The 20736-nt window shown below is 45.2% G+C and overlaps 1 protein-coding gene across 1 annotated transcript in view; it reads right to left on the reverse strand.

The window, feature by feature from the left end:
• The window catches only part of RAB5A (RAB5A, member RAS oncogene family), a 74071-nt gene extending 53335 nt beyond the window's left edge, over positions 1 to 20736 (reverse strand). The window contains exon 1 of the mRNA XM_089691107.1: positions 20578 to 20736. The gene's annotated coding sequence lies outside the window, so the exon portion shown is untranslated. The remainder of the gene's footprint in view (positions 1 to 20577) is intronic.

A 20736-nucleotide genomic window follows, 5' to 3' on the forward strand; every position in this document is an offset into this window, starting at 1 on the left:
ATGCTTACTATGGGGGAATATTACTATACTTACTATGGATGACACATACACATCATTCATCTACTCTTGGTCCGGCCCCCGGGTCCAATATATGAACCCATTGCGGCCCTCAAGTCAAAAAGTTTGCCCACCCCTGTTCTAGGCTGTACTACGGGTACAAACAACATACACATATATGGTATCGCTGCGATCGTCAAGAGCTGAAACATTTATTTTGGGTTGTTCTTTGGTGGTAGGTTATAGTAGTAACAAGAAACGCACAGCTAAATTAAAAAAAAAAAAAAAAAAAAAATATATATATATATATATATATATATATATATATATATATATATATATATATATATATATATATATTATAATATATCGTATTTTTCGCTCCATAACACGCACCTGACCATAAGACGCACCTAGGTTTTAGAGGCAGAAAACAGGAAAAAAAAATTCTGAACTAATGGACTTCAGACATAGCACAGGAGATGACCAGAGACTGCGGACAGCACAGGGGATGACCAGAGACTGCGGACAGCACAGGGGATGACCAGAGACTGCGGACAGCACAGGGGATGACCAGAGACTGCGGACAGCACAGGGGATGACTGCTGACCTTTGGGGAGGGGGGGGGGGGGGAAGCGGGTACCTGAATTTGACAGGTACCCGCTCTTACTTCCGCGGAGTTGTTCTTTGATCTTACCTGTTCCTCTATCCTGCCACGCTGTCTTCCCGGCTTCTGTAGTGTCGGCGCTCGGCATGACAGCCGGGTGCCCAGTGCGCATGAGCGAGAAGCACTTGCGCCTAGTGATTGGTCCAGCGGCTTCTGGGATCTGTCATGTGTCCCAGGTACCGCCTTACCATTCACAAAAAGCACCGCTTCTTGCGCATGCGCACTTGGCACCCGGCTGTCATGCCCAGAGCCCACACTACAGAAGCCAGGAAGACAGCGCGCCGCTGGATAGAGGAACAGGTAAGGTCAAAGAACAACTCCGAGGAAGTAAGAGCGGGTACCTGTCAAATTCAGGTACCCGCTTCCCCCCCTCCCCAAAGGTCAGCAGTCATCTCCATAAGGTCCCGCTGCAGAGCTGAGCGGCCGGCCCGGTATTCTGACACGGCGGCGGTGGAAATACCGGACCGGCCGCTCCATAAGACGCACTGACATTTTCCCCCCTTTTTTGGGGGGAAAAAAGTGCGTCTTATGGAGCGAAAAATACGGTGTATATATATATATATATATATATATATATATATATATATATATATATATTTTATTAATTTTTTACTATTCTTGGCCAGTTTTCCTTTGATAATAATAAAAAAATATATATATATCTATATCTATCTATATCTATATCTATCTATATCTATCAGGAGATATCCATTACCATTTACCACCAAATGAAAGTCCAATTTGTCCTGAAAAAAACAAGGTATAATTCACCTGGATGTACAAAGTAGTTGTGATGATATACCGTATTTTTCGCACCATAAGACGCACTTTTTTCCCCCCCAAAAAGGGGGGAAAATGTCAGTGCGTCTTATGGAGCGAATATAAAGCGACCGGTCCGGTATTTTTGCGGCCACCATGTCAGAATACCGGGCCGGCCGCTCAGCTGTTGTCTCCTGCAGGGCCTTACCTGTTCCTCACTCCAGCGCTGCACAGTCTTCCCGCGCTGGCTTCTGTGACAGTCGGGTGCCCGCTGCGCATGTGCTGCGCTTTGTGAATGATCCGGTGTCTTCTGGGACACATGAAAGGTCCCAGAAGGCGCCGGCCCATTCACAAAGCGAAGCGCTTCTCGCACCTGCGCAGTGGGCACCCGGCTGTCACAGAAGCCGGCCCGGGAAGAAGAGGGAAGGCAACTCCGCGGAAGTGGGAGCGGGTACCTGTCAAATTCAGGTACCCGCTCCCCCTCCCTCCCCAAAGGTCAGCAGTCTCTGGTCATCCCCTTCACTGTCTGCAGTCTCTGGTCATCCCCTGCACTGTCTGCAGTCTCTGGTCATCCCCTGCACTGTCTGCAGTCTCTGGTCATCCCCTGCACTGTCTGCAGTCTCTGGTCATCCCCTGTACTTTGTCCGCAGTCTCTGGTCATCTCCTGTACTGTGTCCGCAGTCTCTGGTCATCCCCTGTACTGTGTCCGCAGTCTCTGGTCATCCCCTGTACTGTGTCCGCAGTCTCTGGTCATCCCCTGTACTGTGTCCGCAGTCTCTGGTCATCCCCTGTACTGTGTCCGCAGTCTCTGGTCATCCCCTGTACTGTGTCCGCAGTCTCTGGTCATCCCCTGTACTGTGTCCGCAGTCTCTGGTCATCCCCTGCACTGTCTGCAGTCTCTGGTCATCCCCTGCACTGTCTGCAGTCTCTGGTCATCCCCTGCACTGTCTGCAGTCTCTGGTCATCCCCTGCACTGTCTGCAGTCTCTGGTCATCCCCTGCACTGTCTGCAGTCTCTGGTCATTCCCTGCACTGTCTGCAGTCTCTGGTCATTCCCTGCACTGTCCGCAGTCTCTGGTCATCCCCTGCACTGTCCGCAGTCTCTGGTCATCCCCTGCACTGTGTCCGCAGTCTCTGGTCATTCCCTGCACTGTGTCCGCAGTCTCTGGTCATTCCCTGCACTGTGTCCGCAGTCTCTGGTCATCTCCTGTACTGTGTCCGCAGTCTCTTGGTCATCCCCTGTACTTTGTCCGCAGTCTCTGGTCATCTCCTGTACTGTGTCCGCAGTCTCTGGTCATCCCCTGTACTGTGTCCGCAGTCTCTGGTCATCCCCTGTACTGTGTCCGCAGTCTCTGGTCATCTCCTGTACTGTGTCCGCAGTCTCTGGTCATCTCCTGTACTGTGTCCGCAGTCTCTGGTCATCTCCTGTACTATGTCCGCAGTCTCTGGTCATCTCCTGTACTATGTCCGCAGTCTCTGGTCATCTCCTGTACTATGTCCGCAGTCTCTGGTCATCTCCTGTACTATGTCCGCAGTCTCTGGTCATCTCCTGTACTATGTCCGCAGTCTCTGGTCATCTCCTGTACTATGTCCGCAGTCTCTTGGTCATCCCCTGTACTTTGTCCGCAGTCTCTGGTCATCTCCTGTACTGTGTCCGCAGTCTCTGGTCATCCCCTGTACTGTGTCTGCAGTCCATTGGTTCAGAATATTTTTTTTTCTTGTTTTTCACCTCTAAAACCTAGGTGCGTCTTATGGTCAGGTGCGTCTTATGGAGCGAAAAATACGGTATACGGTTTTACTAACATGTCAACGTTGCAAAATTGTGCTTCGGCATTAAGATTCGTTTTACCCTTAGGCGTGAAGGGGTTAAGGGCCTCAAGAAATGATAGCCTGTCAGAACTTAAGGATTGCTTACATTTTCAAATTATATATATATACACACACACACACACACACACACACACACACACACACACACACACACATATATATACATACACATATACATACATACATACATACACACACACACATACATACATATACACACACACATACATACATATACACACACACACATACATATACACACACACACATACATATACACACACACACATACATATACACACACACACATACATACATATCCATACACACACACCATAGTTTGTGGACTCTAACTTACACACGAACCAATTAAAATATGCTTATTGGGATTTTTTTTTTCTTTACCAAAGACATGCAGCAGGATACATTTTGGCCAAAATTCATGATGAAATTTGATTTTAAATTTTTTTATTGGATAGGTTTTAGAACATAAAGCAGAAAATACACATTTTTTTCAAAAGGTTTCATTTACATAATAAAAATTAAAAACCCATGGGTTAATAACACCAAAAGAAAGCGCTCTGTGTGAAAAAATATACACTCACCAGCCACTTTATTAGGTACACCTGTTCAATTGCTTGGTAACACAAATTGCTAAACAGTCAATCACATGGCAGCCACTGAATACATTTAGCCATCTAGATGTGGTGAAGACTACTTGCTGAAGTTCAAACCAAAACACCAGAATAGGGAAGAAAGGGGATTTAAGTGATTTTGAATGTGGCATGGTTGTTGCCAGAAGGGCTGGTCAGCAGTTTTTGAAATACAGGCAGTCCCCGGGTTACGTACAAGATAGGGACTGTAGGTTTGTTCATAAGTCGAATTTGTTCATAAGTTGAATCAGGCACTTTTATAAGCACTAACTACTAACCAAACGACAGGATATTAGATTACGTTTTTGTAATAAGGTTACAGAAAGCAGTAAAACCTCAAGAGGCTCTAAACTGGTGTTTTGCATAAGAACTGCAGCTTGGACACATGTTTGCCTTAACATATTTAACTTTTATGTTTTACATTTTACATGCTCCATTATTCTACTCTTATCTTTTAAAATTGTTGAAATTGTTGACGGAGCATAACCATATGCTTTGCAAATGGATGATGATTTTTCACCACTCTCTGATCTCTTTATTATTTCTACTTTATCTTCCAAGGAGATTGTTTTTCTTTTCTTTGCTGTGCCAGCACTTGCATCAGCTTTTTGCTTTGGAGGCATTATTGCAGGGTAAAAATACACTGTACTGTAATGTACTGTATGAGAGAACTCTGCTCTCCTTTACACAGCACACGCTGCCCCCTCCCCCCTGCACAGACGGAGGATCACTTCAGTGAGCAGCCTGACAGCCTCTCCTTTCCTCTCCCCGGAGGTGCAGACAGACAGTCTTAAATCACTTTGGAGATAGTGGGCAGACACTGCTAGCCCCACAAGTAACGAGCAATGGATGTCTCTGTCTCTTATGTCTCTCTGATGTCTCTTATCAGCTAGTCTCTTATCAGCTTGCTGCACAAGAATGCTGACAGCTTGACTTCCGGTCCCGAGGGAAGTGTACGTAAGTATGAGTATTACGTAAGCCGAATGTACTTAACTCGGGGACTGCCTGTACTCAGATCTACTGAAATTTTCATGCACAACCATCTCTAGGATTTACAGAGAATGGTCTGAAAAAGAGAAAATATCTAGCAGCAGCTGTGTGGTTTGTTTGGCTGTTGATGTCAGAGTCCAGAGGAGAATGGGCAGACTGGTTCAAGATGATAGAAAGGCAACAGTAACTCAACTAACCACTCGTTACAACCAAAGTATGCAGAATACCTTCTCTGAAAACACATGTCGAACCTTGAAGCAGATGGACCACACCAGGCACCACTCCTGTCAGCTAAGAACAGGAAACGGAGGCTACAATTCGCACAGGCTCACCAAAATTGGACAATAGAAGATTGGAAAAAATGTTGCCTGGTCTGATGAATCTCAATTTCAGCTGCAACATTCAGATGGTAGGGTCAGAATTCAGTGTAAACATGAAAGCATGGATCCATCCTACTTTGTATCAGTGGCTCAGGCTGGTGGTGGTAGTGTAATGTTGTGGAGGATATCTTCATGGCACACTTTGGGCTGCTTGGTACTAATTGAGCATTGTTTAAATGCCACGGCCTACCTGACCATATCCGTCCCTTTATGGGTACAGTGTGCCCATCTTCTGATGGCTACTTCCAGCAGGAAAATGCACCATGTCACAAAGCTCAAATCATCTCAAATTGGTTTCTTGAACATGACAATGAGTTCACTGTACTCCAATGGCCTCCACAGTCACCAGAGCACCTTTGGGATGTGGTGGAACCGGAGATTTGCATCATGGGTGTGCAGACGACAAATCTGCAGCAACTGCGTGATGCTATAATATCAATATGGACCAAAATCTGAGGAATGTTTCCAAAACCTTGTTGAATCTATGCCACAAAGAATTAAGGCAGTTCTGAAGGCAAAAGGGGTCCAACCCAGTACTAGCAAGGTGTACGTAAAAGAGTGGTCGGCGAGTGTACATTTCACTTGTGTTGCATGACCTAGCAATTGCCAGTTAAAGTAGCACAGTGCCAAAAAGCAAAAAATGGCCTGGTCATGAAGGGGGTAAAAGCTTCCAGAACTCAAGTGGATAAATAAAACTAGAAGTATAAATTTTGAGCTCACCATACAGGTTACAATAGGATTGTACAACTTCAGATTTATAAAAAAAAAAAAAAAACAAAAAAACAAAAAAACACACTTTGTAACATGAGAGTTTACCTTAACAATCCATTCAATCTGTATGCAATTAGCCAGGCCTTTGCACCACCTAATTGTTAGGTTTTGTCTTGCTTTCCTCTTTAAATCTACTAACTAAGCCCAAATCTACTCCCACACCCATTCTCAGCCTATTCTGTCTGGTCTGTAAAACGAAAGAGGTCTATACTTGCCTATTCTGAAATTGCTCCAGTCCGCTCACATGATCACTCCAGCACCGGCTTCAGTGAAGAGGAGAAATTGTCAACAACGGCTGCAGAGCCTGTGTGATGACATTACCTATAAGGCTTACTATGGGGCATCCGTTGTCGGCTGTCCCTCCTCTAAAAACTGAAGCCGGCCACTAGGAGCTGATCACCTAACCAGACTGGAACGCCTTCAGAATAGGTGTATGGACATCTTTCCTTTACAGGGTAGATGGAATAGGTTTAGAATGAGGGTGGGAGTAGATGCAAGCTTAGTTAGATTTTGACTTTCACTTTAAAAGGAGTTTGTCCAACAAAACTAACAGGTGTATGATCGACTCAATGGCTGATTTTTAATGAACAAAGGATTACCAGGGCTCGACAAATCTCAGGCACCAGGGCGACTAGAAATTGCGTCCTGAGAGTGTTAAAACAGACAGAAAGTAGGCAGGCAGCCAATGTGTTTACAAAATGTACAGTTGCCATCTAACCTTTAGGAGTCTGTTCTACTGATGTCAACAGGAGCACATTAGCTTGGCACCTCAGAATTGCTATTACTAGATTATCCTATCCGTTGGGCTATGCAGGGGTGTCAAACTGGCGGCCCTCCAGCTGTTGCAAAACTACAAGTCCCATCATGCCTCTTGCTTGTGACTGTCAATCTTGCAATGCCTCAGACTTGTAGTTTGGCAACAGCTGGAGGGCCGCAAGTTTGACACCTGTGGGCTATAGAAATTTGTCTACCTCCAATTAAGGAAGTAACTTAACAATTAAAAAAATGCATATAATCTCTGTGGCTTTTGAAAAGTCCTGTATTAATACTTCTAAGAGTGCCCCGAAAAATACAAATTTAAAATCGCTCTACACTTCCACAACAGTAATAGTAATTACAATGATTTCTCTATTGTCCTGCCCAACTCACAAAAGGCTGAGAATGATATTTGCCATCTTCAGTGAAGCATAACACTGGAACCTGCAGGTCTTTGTTCTTAATAGCATTTGTCAAAATACATTTTAATCTAAAACAAGTTGGAATAGTCTGTAAAACAAGGAGGTTCTGAATGTGTTCATAAATCCCATACTTGAAAGAATAACATTTCTGAAATCTGTGCTGATACTGCTGAAAAGAATTTCATAGTGCCAACAAGCAAGTATATAAAGTAATGAGCCAACAACAGAATGGAACATGAACAAAATATAAGGCTGAATGTGCATGGGGTGAATATTGTCCAAAGGTTTCACGGCCTCATTGCCCATTACTTGCCAATGACTGGTCTCCTCCCCCCTCCCAATTTTATAGTTGGCAGATATGATTGAATGTGCTTGGCTGTAATTAAAGATGCGAATGTATCAGAGTTGCACTGATAAAACCTATATGGTTATAGGATTGTCATATCAATCATATACCTACCTTAAAGATGAATAAAGTGTAGCGTAAACCCAATTTTGTATCTTTTACCTACAGGTAAGCCTTTAACCACTTGCCTACAGGGCACTTATACCCTCTTCCTGCCCAGGCCAATTTTCAGTGCTGTCGCACTTTGAATGACAATTGCACGGTCAAGCAACATTGTACTCATATGAAATTTTTATCATTTTTTTGAGACAGCGCTTTCTTTTGGTGGCATTTAATCACCTCTGGGTTATTTATTTTTTGCTAAACAAACCAAAAACAACTGAAAATTTGGAAAAAAAAAGTATTTTCTTAGTGTTGGGTATAAAATTTTGTAAATAAGTGATTTTTCTCCTTCACTGATATGAGCTAATGAGGCTGCAGTGATGGGCATTGACAGGCATCACTCATATATGGCACTGATAGGAGGCACTGATAGGCGGCACTGACTCACACTGTAAGGCAGCTCAGATGGGCACTGGCAGGTGGCACTGATAAGGCTACACTGATCATCAGTGTACATGTCCCCTCTGAGTAATGCCGATTATCAGCTCTCCTCTCCTCACGAGCTGTCAACGTGACAGCTTGTGAGGAGAGGAATGCCGATAACCGGCATTTCCTTATTTACATGCGATCAGCTGTGATTGGACACAGCTGATCATGACAGAGCAGGTGTGATCGGCTCTTTCCGTTGATCAGTGATCCGCCGTGTCCCAGGAACACAGTGCACCACCGACTGCGCGTATGCGTGGTTACAGTGGGAGGATGCGATAGGACGTCCTCCCAGAACGATAGAACCGCCTTACGCCCGACATTTCCTTATGTGGCGGGAAGGAGGCGGTTAATAAGGCTTACCTGTAGGTACTGTAAATATCTCCTAAATGCAAAGTTTAGGAGACATTTACTGTAGAAGCACCGGTGAAGTCGCCGGCGCATGCACACTGTGCTCTCAATGGACGGCATGCTGTCCATTGAGAGAGCCATGACGCAGCCGAAACTCTCTTTCAACTCTCTGTCAACGTGACAGCTTGTGAGGAGAGGAATGCCGATAACCGGCATTTCCTTATTTACATGCGATCAGCTGTGATTGGACACAGCTGATCATGACAGAGCAGGTGTGATCGGCTCTTTCCGTTGATCAGTGATCCGCCGTGTCCCAGGAACACAGTGCACCACCGACTGCGCGTATGCGTGGTTACAGTGGGAGGATGCGATAGGACGTCCTCCCAGAACGATAGAACCGCCTTACGCCCGACATTTCCTTATGTGGCGGGAAGGAGGCGGTTAATAAGGCTTACCTGTAGGTACTGTAAATATCTCCTAAATGCAAAGTTTAGGAGACATTTACTGTAGAAGCACCGGTGAAGTCGCCGGCGCATGCACACTGTGCTCTCAATGGACGGCATGCTGTCCATTGAGAGAGCCATGACGCAGCCGAAACTCTCTTGCGCATGCATGGAAAGACGACATTGCGGCTCGGCCTCAGCTCGCAATCCAGGAAGGAAGACTGGGTGAAGATGAAAGCCTCGGGGAGCTGTGTCAGCGATCTGCTGGAGGGCCTCGTTTTCAGATAAGTCTTTCATGTGTTAGTATGTGATGCAAACTAGCACATTGTGCTCTTAACTTGCAGGGAGAAGATTTTATTTTGCGGTTTACTACTGCTTTAAAATTACAAATTCAAATATTACTAACTTGCTACAAAGTCGTCTTCTTCGCTGATAATGTATAAAAGTAGCACAATAAAGGAATAAAAGGAAGTCAGAATAACGATGACTGAACAAATGTCATTCGAAAGTTCTTCAAATCGTTTTGTTTGTACCATTCAATTTTGGAATGAATGCAATTTCCCGACCAAAAACCACACATCCAGTTAGAAATTAATTTGTTCCAAGAAACATTTTCCATCCTCTGCCTTCGAATTATCTTGTCACCGTGGCTGAAAATGAATGTTGATTTGCCCCAATATCGAAGATGTCCACGACGATTCTGGCTGTTTCCAAATTCAAAACATGCCTTAAAAAGGACACAGAATTGTTGACACACCAGACATCCTGTGCACTGTGACAAAGATATTCCGCAGCGCTCTGGAAAACAAATTCCAGGAATGTTTCTGGCAGTGGCACAGTCATCTAGAAAAGTGCGTTGCTTCACAAGGAGACTACTTTGAAGGTGGTAACAACCGCTCTTGTATAGGTAAGCAAGCTTCTCATTTATTTTTTTTTTACAGTCCATTCCGTGAATTAAGTTGTCACCTCATATAGGCAGTTAATTACATGGAGACAGAAGATCCAATAACGAACAGTCCAAATATAGAACAGGTCTATCATATGGTGTTTCTTCCCGACGCTTTTTTTTTTTCCATATTCACATTCATAGTTCTCCATACGCACTGCTTAACAAGAGTGCTTTTAAACTCGGCACACACAGCCAAACACCTCCCTTGGCCTCCTCAATAGAAGTATCTTGCTCATTGCCTCAGTATAAACAGTAAGAACTTCTCACACACGGAAGAACTAACCAGGTAAATACACAGTGTATGGAAAATGTTGCTTCAGATAAAGCAAATAAGCTAGTTTCCACCCATGTTTTAGATGTAAATATTAAGAAAAGAGAACAAAATTGCAACAGAGGTACTAAGGGCTCGTTCACACTAGGCTGTTTTGCCAACGCTTGCCAAACGCCCCTATAGCGTTTGGCAAGCGTTGGTCCGGCGTTTGCGAAGCTTTTTTTAACGCTCGGCAAACGCTCCGCAAACGCCGCATGCGCGGTTTAGCGGCGGTTGCTAGGTGTTTGCCGAGCGTTAATAACGCCCCACAAACGCCTATAATGCAGTTTGAGTGGTGTTACCGCTCCGCAAACTCCCCGCAACCGCGTCGCAAACGCCGGCCGAGCGTTTGCGGAGCGGCACCATAGACGAGAATAGGAGGCTTCAAAGCCTCCTGACTCGTCCAGAGGCATCCGTTTTGCCGCGACGCAACGCGACGCAAACGCTCCCGTTAGAACAGCACCATGTGCTGTAATGTGCAGAATTGGCAGAGGCGTTTGGGAAGCGGTAAAAACGCTTCCCAAACGCCTCTCTGCCGCCTGCACACAAGGCTAGTGTGAACGTAGCCTAACAGTAACTTACAGTATTTTTACCTAAACTCCGCAGTTAAAGTGTTACTAAACCCACAACAGTAAAATCAGTCTGTATATGCAGTAAAGCATGCTTGTTATACTCACTGTGGAACCTAAGGGGTTAATTCTCCACACTGTAAAAAGGATGTTTGATCCTGTCTTCTCTGATCGACCCCTTCTTCCAGGGTCGCCTAAATATCCCGATAGAACACAACCTCAGGGGCACTCTGGACAAGCTCAGTTTGGTGTGTACTGCTAGAGTTTTTTTTTTTCTTGGGAGAGTGCATGTCATCAGTACAGGGTCAATCAGCACTCTCAAGACAGAGGTCAGGGATCCTGCATCCTCCTACAGGAAAATGAAAACACTCTTCCTACAAGCTGTAACCAGTGCTCTGCAGGACACTGATAGAAGCCACAAGACTGCTCTAACTGCTTATGAAAAAAGGTATTTAGCAGTTTATAATTACTAAAAAATTGCATTTCCAAGTTGTGTGCACTGTGGGAGACCAGATATAGGGAATGCAGGGTCCTGGGTTTAGTAACAATTTAAAAAACAATCCTATTCTTTCAAGGCCCATTCACACTTACAGTATGTATTTTTAATGCATCTCAATGCATGTACATAGGTTAGCCATTGTTTCATATAGTGATTGTTCACATCTGTGAAATGGACAGACATTCACTGTTGACACCTAAATGTGTATTATAGGGTCTGCTCATGACAACTGTAGCACAGGGATATATGTGAATTCAGCTTAAAATGTCCTCAGTCTATATATCTGTCCCTTTCCAAGGGGAAAAAAAATAAATAAAAAAAAATCGAATGAATACGCAAGAACAAAGATCAATAGCAAGCTGGACGACAAATCGCAGGGTGCATTACAATACACACTTATTGCAGGGTCAGGGCTTGACAAATCCCAGGAGCCAGGTAGCCAATGCTGGCTCCTAACGTTTGAGGTTTTCCCTAGTTGTCAATGGAGCTGGTACCTAAAAAATTCCTGCTGCCTCCTGGATTGAAGAGACTGGCTCCTGAATTCCATTATAATTTGTCCATCCCTGCTATAAATCGAACATAAGATACTTGAGCAACGATGACCTTCAGTTTGTAACAGCAATAAAACAATGTTAGATAATCTAAGAGGTGTCAGATTGTAGTAGTCCCTTGGCGGGGACCTGCTGCTCACTGTCTGTAGCTGAATAAAGTTTTATCAAGCAGTGACATAGTCGTCGCTTTGCTGCAGCATTAGCACAATATGAATTGTGCTAATGCCTGGCAGTGCTAAAGTCATTGGTTCGAATCCCAACCACGGCACCACCTGCCTGAAGTTTGCATGTTCTCCCTGTGCCTGCGTGGGTTTCCTCTGGGTACTCCGATTTCTTCCCACACTCCAAAGACATGCTGTTCGGTTAATTGGATCCTGTCTAGTATGTGTATGTATGAATGTAAGTTAGGGATCTTAGAATGTAAGTTACGCCCCTTGAGGGTTAGGGACTGAAGTGAATGTACAATATATATGTAAAGCGCTGCGCAAATTGACAGTGCTATAAATTAAAAATAAAATAAATGTGCAACTGTGCCCAGGTAATGGACAAAGTTTTTAAAAAAGTCTATCTAACTTTTCAGGAGTTAGAAACAAGCCATTCCTGACCTCTCTGTACTGTGTAGCATTTAATATGAAGGGCAGTACAGAAGCAGTAACAAAAAAAAAAAAAAAAAAAAAAAAAAAAAAAAGGCCTGACACCACTAAACATGGCTGCAAAAACGCCCTGTGTGCATGAGGCCTTATTCTCAAAGATTAAAACAGTCTGAAATCAGGTTTCAGACAATTTCCAGCAGTCTACAAGCGTCTGATGTTTATTTACATTAGAAGGCAGGCAGGCTGCCAAGATTCTGCCTCCATAGAAAGTGAGTGGGAATGGAGCTGCGATTTAATTGTCTCTGAAGCTGGATTTCTCCTAAATCCTTATAGTTAGAGGTGAACGGGGACTTGTTTTACTCTTGCACACTGACTTTTTTTTTTTTTAAACTCCCCTAAAAGCCTCCTCCTGGCAGCAGTGTTTTAGCCCCCCCCAAAAAAAAAAAAACCCTTTGATGCTTGTGAAGCGTGTACCGCGTTTACCCACGTCAAGCACCTGGGCTTGAGCATGTCAAGCATTTTTTCTGCTAAAACGCCACTACTCCAGAACGCACTGGCCAGAGTTTGTTTACTGCCTCTAAAACGCCCCTGCCATTAAAAGCCATATTGTGCTTGGATATAACTATAGTCCCTTCGCACACATTCCTGGAAGTATGGCTCATCAATAGAGGGTGCTGTAGTGACTACCAGCCGGGACTGGAAACATCGTAAGCAAACCACGGATCTTCAATATGGTCCAAAAAGATCACATCACAAAAGAAAGTGCAACATTTCGGAGCTGCGCAGGATATCCTTATCACATACCGAACAAAGGGGTCCTGCGCGGCTCCAAAACATTGAACTCTCTTTTATGATGTGATCTTTTTGGAATAAACACTTTTTTTGGACCATACTGGAGATCCGTGGTGTGCTGGCGAATATGTACGTTTGCATATTATGCATGGACACATAGAATAACATGGCAGGAATAAAAAAAATGCCCAACGCTCCTAAAAGTGACAAGAAAACACCTAAAAGTGTTTTTATTACCTTTTTACAACATAAATATTGTATAGTCTGGAATTAGTTTCACTTTTAGTTTAATTTCAATACAGGTCACTTTCACCCCCTTCTTGCCCAGTCCAATTTTTAGCTTTCAGCGCTGCTGCGCTTTGAATCACGCAGTCATACAACAATGTACCCAATTTCTTTTTTTTTTTTTTTTTAAGAAGAGAGCTTTTTTTTGTTGTATTTAATCATAATTGTCTTCTTTTTTTTGCTAAACAAACTAAAGACTGAAAATTGAAAAAAAAAAAAAAAAAAAAGAAAGTAGGTTTTAGTTTCTATCAAAATTTGCAAATAAGTACCGTATTTTTCGCTCCATATGATGCACTTTTTCCCCCCAAAAAAGGGGGGAAAATGTCAGTGCGTCATATGGAGCGACCAGTCCGGTATTTCCGCCGCCGCTGCCACCGTGTCAGATTAACGGGCCGGCCGCTCAGCTCTTCTCTGCAGCAGGACCTTACCAGTTCCTCGGTCCAGCGCTGTACAGTCTTCCCATGCCGGCATCTTTAGTGTGAGCACCCAGCTGCCCACTGCACATGCACGAGAAGCACTGTGCTTTGTGAATGGTCCAGCATCTTCTGGCACACGACAGATCCCAGAAGACACCAGGCCACTGACAAACCGCAGCACTTCTCACGCATGCGCAGTGGGCACCCGGCTGTCACAGTTGGGTGCCCACACTAAAGGGAGGACAACTGTCAAATTTAGGTACCTGCTCCCCTCCCTCCCCAAAGGTCCGCAGTCTCTGGGCCATCCCCTGTGCTGTCCCCGCAGTCTCTGGGCCATCCCCTGTGCTGTCCCCGCAGTCTCTGGGCCATCCCCTGTGCTGTCCCCGCAGTCTCTGGGCCATCCCCTGTGCTATGTCTGCAGTCCATTGGTTCAGAATATTTTTTTTCTTGTTTTTCTCCTCTAAAACCTAGGCATGTCATATGGTCAGGTGCGTCTTATGGAGTGAAAAATACGGTAATTTCTCTCCTTCACTATTGTGCACTGATGATCAATATCCCAGAATTGCTGGTTACCGTCTCTCTTTAAACTGTGACAGCGTGAGGAAAGGGATGCCGATAACCGGCAAGTTTGTTTACATCGAGATCAGCTGTGATTGGACATAGCTGATCATGTGGTAAGGGGCCGCTATGATTGGCCCTTTACCACAATCTGTGATCAGCGGTGTCCGAAAGACACAACAATCAGAGCACGCGGTTGTGCGCCCCAGGTGTGGTTCTGGATGGCAGCCTACAGACATCCTCCCAAAACGAGCCGACCGTGCTATAACCATCTTTTGGCTAAAGCTCAGTCAGCAAGTGGTAAAATAAAATAGAGACTTAAAATTACTACCATGATTTAAACAAGCTATTTGTTGTCTATGGTATTGAAAACGTAAAGTGTATTTAAAGCAAAACCACACTTTGGAGATCATGATGGTCATCCACCCAACTGCCTTTCCACCTTGTGCAATCAGAAGAAGCATTGTATTCATGGATACAGATAGATGCCTTCTCCTCAAGGCTTTTAATACACCAAGACTGACTCTCACTATAGTCTGTAACAGTAAGGGAAGGTTGCTTTTATTGATGGTGGAAACAGAGCCGCCCCAGCAGACAGACAGCTCTGACATGGAAATAATTTGTATGGGCCAGTAAAAGTAAACCTGTAATTCTCTTGAAGAATTCCAGGAAAAAAAAAAAAAAAAAAAACCAATTCCCATGCAGTTGGGATGTTCCCGCACTGCACGGGTTAACTGCTCATTTTTGTCTAGGGGTGAGGAGGGTGGAGATATAATCACCCAATTCGCCAATCCTCTGAGCCCAAGACAGGTCTCTGCCGCTCCTGTCCCTTCCCCGCACGCTAGCAGTACACGCTTCATGTCTTGTGAATGGACTGTTCCTGGCATGATCAGCTCTGGATGTGAGGATGGCAGCAACAGTCAACTGCTAGATGTGGGGAAGTGCCATTTTCCAGTGGATCAAACAAGCTGATCAGTATAACCTTTCGGTGCGCTCCTGGACAAAACAAGCGGTTAATCCATGCAGTGCGGACACAGCCAAATTGCATGGGAGAAAACATTATGGAGTTCTACTTTAAATAGTTTTAATGCCTGCTCAGAATATGTAACTACTTTAGTGTGCATACACATAGGTAAAGCAGGCACCAATTAGTCATTAGGCAGATAATGCTCATAAACACATACAGAAAATCAATACCCAGAAGAGAATTGATGAGGAATAAAGCAGAGCCAGACCCTGGTGTAAGAGAGGAGGAAGAACCCAAAGTCTTGGTGTAGAAACCCCGTTTCTCAAGAAACTTCCTATCTAGCTTACCATCTGAACACATGCTCCAGCAACTCTTCTTGAATACGCTATGGCTGCTGCTAGCAGTTACTCCCCTGGAAGCCATTGCATATATGCAGCATGTGATCATATGGTAAGTCAGGCAAGAGGTACTTGAGAAATGGGGTTTCTACAGATTGGAATGTTGGGTTCTTCCTCCTCTTTTTTTTTTTTTACCAAAGTCTGGCTCTGCTCTTTTTCTTATCATACTATCCTGAGTATTGAATTCCAGTATATATTTATAAACATCAGCTGCTATAAATGGTGCTCACTGTATCTATGTGCATGCATTTTTGGATATAGAATGTACTTCCTGTATAATAGTGCTTTTATGCTGAACATAACTTTGTTGCAAAAAGGAACATTGGAATGTGGTGTGCTTACTTTATATATCTAAAATTATTGTACGAACAGATTGATACACTGTGGTAGGTATTAAGCACTCTAAAATGTTTTCATTGAGGGTTGCAAAATAGTGCAGATCAGAGTTGTATGCAGATGTTCATTGCTATTTATATCACAGTGTTTAACCTGAATGCATCCAAATGCTACAAGTCCTATTTCAGTGCATTCTACCAAGAATTGCAGGGACATAGCAGTGTCATAGCAGCCAGAGGGTAGAACCATGAGCATCCGACACACCCATATGAGTTGAATGCCGACTAAAAGACATTGAAAAGCAAACAGGGACAGAACTATTATGTCACTGTTCTCATTTTGAAACCCACTTTTGTTTTTTTTGAGAGCCACTTTGCACTCATTCTCAACCAGGGTAGCGCCAGAGGTTGCTAGGGGCTCCTTGAGCAGTGACTAGTTGACCTCCCATTTGATGGTGCCTGTTTAGTTCCGAAGCCAATGTCACTTGAAAGAGCGAGTAGAATTACACAAATTATCTAACTATAAGGTAGGGGGTATTCGTCACCCCTAGCCATAAATGCAAGGCAAACTTTTCCCACTAATCCCCAATTAACTGGTTTTAGAAGGGGTTCCTCTAGACCAGGGGTCCCCAAACTGAGGCCCAAGGGCCAGATGCAGCCCTTTGCTAGTCCTTATCCAGCCCTTGGAACACTATTCCTTCCAATGATTTGAAGCACTATTTCTCCCATTGACACAATGGGGCACCATTTCTCTTCCACTGATACCAACGATGGGGTACCATTTCTCGTCCACTGATACCAACGATGGGGTACCATTTCTCTTCCACTGATACCAACGATGGGGTACCATTTCTCTTCCACTGATACCAACGATGGGGTACCATTTCTCTTCCACTGATACCAACGATGGGGTACCATTTCTCTTCCACTGATACCAACGATGGGGTACCATTTCTCTTCCACTGATACCAACGATGGGGTACCATTTCTCTTCCACTGATACCAACGATGGGGTACCATTTCTCTTCCACTGATACCAACGATGGGGTACCATTTCTCTTCCACTGATACCAACGATGGGGTACCATTTCTCTTCCACTGTTACCAACGATGGGGTACTATTTCTCTTCCACTGTTACCAACGATGGGGTACTATTTCTCCTCCACTGTTACCAAATGGGATACTATTTCTCCTACCAATACCAGTGATGAGACACTACTCCTCCTACTGACCACCAACCCCGAGGCCATATTATATTCTCACTGATGCTGGGCCTAAGACATTTTCTACCTCCACTGGCTAAAATCCGCCCCACCTAAAAGCAGGACAACAGTAAAATGGTCCTTTGAAAAGTTTGGAGACCCCTGCTCAAGACCTAAAAATGTTTTGAAGGGTTCATTCGAGGTACAGAGGTTCAAAACAGCTGCTGCAGCATGTACTATATCTGTATTCTGGTGACATTTAATCATCACTGGATTTTATTTACATTTTGCTATAAAAAAAAAAAAAAAGAACTTTTGGACAATAAATACTTTCTTAGTTTGTTATAAAATTTTGCAAACAAATCTTTTTTCATAAATTTGGCCCAAAATGTATTCTGCTGCATTAAAACATAACCCAAGTCAATGTATATTATTTAGTCTGTGTGAAAGTTATATAGTCTACATAGCATGGTATCTATATTTGAAAATTGATCAGTCCAGATGTACTGACGGCCTCATTTCTTGAGGCCCTAAAATGCCAGGACAGTACAAATACCCCCAAATGACCACTTTTTGAAAAGCAGACAGTTCAAGGTATTCAGTAAGAGGCATACCAAGGTTTTTTTGAAGTTGTACTTTTTTGTCACAATTTTTGGGAAAATTAAGAATTTTTTGTTTTGTTACATATGGTCACAAGTGCAGTACATTGTCATCGTATGGACTGGTGACAGGTAAGTTATATGTATTAAAAAAACAAAGTAATTTTTATTATTCCATTTAACTTTTTTTTTTTTTTTTTTTTTTTTTTATTTAACATACTATCATGAGAGTAGTTCAATGTCACCATACTACATGTACTACTCAGGGGGTGTTATCAGGGATTTTTTTTTCCCTGCATTGCGATTGCTTGTTACAGTGATGATCACTGTAACAGCAATCGTATGAAATGTTTGCCTTTTATGCGTGACTCATTGATTTCTATTTTGATGACTTGATTGGCCCAGGTACCATGTGATCACTAAAAACCAATCACAGATCAAACACAGTAAACAATGATCTCATGAATGGATTCCATTCATGACTATTGTTTACTACGTGACACATGATCGCACATTGATCACGTGACATCTGGGCTGCTCATAGCAGCCTGATACCGAGCACCACAATCCGCTCTGCCTGCTGGACATAGTGGTTACAGACTGCATGAGCACCACGACGTATTGGTATGTTGTGGAGAATGGGAAAGCTGTCCGCCAGCAGGAAAATTTCTGTTGGTGGTTGGCAAGTGGTTAAAAAAAACCGGTAAAGAGTGTAATTTCGTAACTTTAAATATGCATCACAATGCACCCCAGCTGGTGTGAATAAGTGCCATTAAGCGCATCTTAGATCAGGTCTCCTCATCAGAGTCATCTTTTTGGATTGAGAATAAATCCGTGTGTTGATGAAGTCCAGAGAAAGCCATTGGTAGCCATCAGATATGGACCTATATGTGTCTATAGTTCCCTCATCTTAAAAAAAAAGCCCAGCATGTCCCTTGTGGGATAATGGATACTCCCAGGGTCTGTCTAATAGGACATAGAGCGCTGATGCCCAACCTGTGCCCGGGGGCCATTTTGGCCCTTTTTATTCGGTCCTTGGGGCCCCTGCAGATACTAATCTATACTTCTGTTCTCTGGTATAGTAGTGATGTTCAGCAGCCTCGTGTAATGTGTCTCCAGTTTAGGACAGTCTACTGAAACATTTCTCCAATCCCCTACAAGTCCTATGGCATGGTCAGTCTCTGACCATCTCTTGCATAACGTCCTCAAGTCTTGCGCCGTCTTTGGTATGTCCGCAGCCTCTGACCGTCTCCCGTCCGCAGCCTCTGACCGTCTCCCGTCCGCAGCCTCTGACCGTCTCCTGTATCCCGTCCGCAGCCTCTGACCGTCTCCTGTATCCCGTCCGCAGCCTCTGACCGTCTCCTGTATCCCGTCCGCAGCCTCTGACCGTCTCCTGTATCCCGTCCGCAGCCTCTGACCGTCTCCTGTATCCCGTCCGCAGCCTCTGAACGTCTCCTGTATCCCGTCCGCAGCCTCTGAACGTCTCCTGTATCCCGTCCGCAGCCTCTGACCGTCTCCTGTATCCCGTCCGCAGCCTCTGACCGTCTCCTGTATCCCGTCCGCAGCCTCTGACCGTCTCCTGTATCCCGTCCGCAGCCTCTGACCGTCTCCTGTATCCCGTCCGCAGCCTCTGACCGTCTCCTGTATCCCGTCCGCAGCCTCTGACCGTCTCCTGTATCCCGTCCGCAGCCTCTGACCGTCTCCTGTATCCCGTCCGCAGCCTCTGACCGTCTCCTGTATCCCGTCCGCAGCCTCTGACCGTCTCCTGTATCCCGTCCGCAGCCTCTGACCGTCTCCTGTATCCCGTCCGTAGCCTCTGACCGTCTCCTGTATCCCGTCCGCAGCCTCTGACCGTCTCCTGTATCCCGTCCGCAGCCTCTGACCGTCTCCTGTATCCCGTCCGCAGCCTCTGACCGTCTCCTGTATCCCGTCCGCAGCCTCTGACCGTCTCCTGTATCCCGTCCGCAGCCTCTGACCGTCTCCTGTATCCCGTCCGCAGCCTCTGACCGTCTCCTGTATCCCGTCCGCAGCCTCTGACCGTCTCCTGTATCCCGTCCGCAGCCTCTGACCGTCTCCTGTATCCCGTCCGCAGCCTCTGACCGTCTCCTGTATCCCGTCCGCAGTCTCTGACCGTCTCCTGTATCCCGTCCGCAGTCTCTGACCGTCTCCTGTATCCCGTCCGCAGTCTCTGACCGTCTCTTGTATCCTGTCTGTGACTATATCCTGTTGTGTGTCTGCAGTCTCTGACAATGAAGAGTGTGTGAATGTAATGTGCGGCCCTCTGGTGATGTGAAGCCCGGCACCGACAGTGTGATCAGAGCAGAGTGCCCTGCCTGTCACTAGGAGAAGTGTACAGAGGTGGAGCTGAGGCCTGCTATCACAGACTCTCCTCCCCAGTCCCCGGTGCAGACTCTGCCTGTCCTTCCAATGAGCGGAGTATAAGCAGAGCTATGCCCCCGATCCTCTATGCCCGGCGTCGGAGGAGTACTGGAGGTCTGCTCGGCGCCATGTAAATAACAACACACGCAGCTCCATGTCATCAGCCGCCTCCTCCTCCCTGCCCCCTCCTCACACAGCGCAGCCCCGGCTCCCCGCTATTACCGGACACACGGGGCCACCCAGTCACCGGCCAGTCATATCAGGTGATCAGCTTCCTGTCCGGGCTCTCCCTCCTCCGCCAGCTTCCTGGGCTGCCCGATGGCTCCGCTCTGGCCCGATCACATGACCTCAGTGACGTCACCGCATAGACGGGAAGCCGCT

This window comes from Staurois parvus, unplaced genomic scaffold (genome assembly GCF_062004578.1).
Source record: "Staurois parvus isolate SC_StPar_1 unplaced genomic scaffold, SC_StPar_1.0 ptg000021l, whole genome shotgun sequence".
NCBI lineage: Eukaryota > Metazoa > Chordata > Amphibia > Anura > Ranidae > Staurois > Staurois parvus.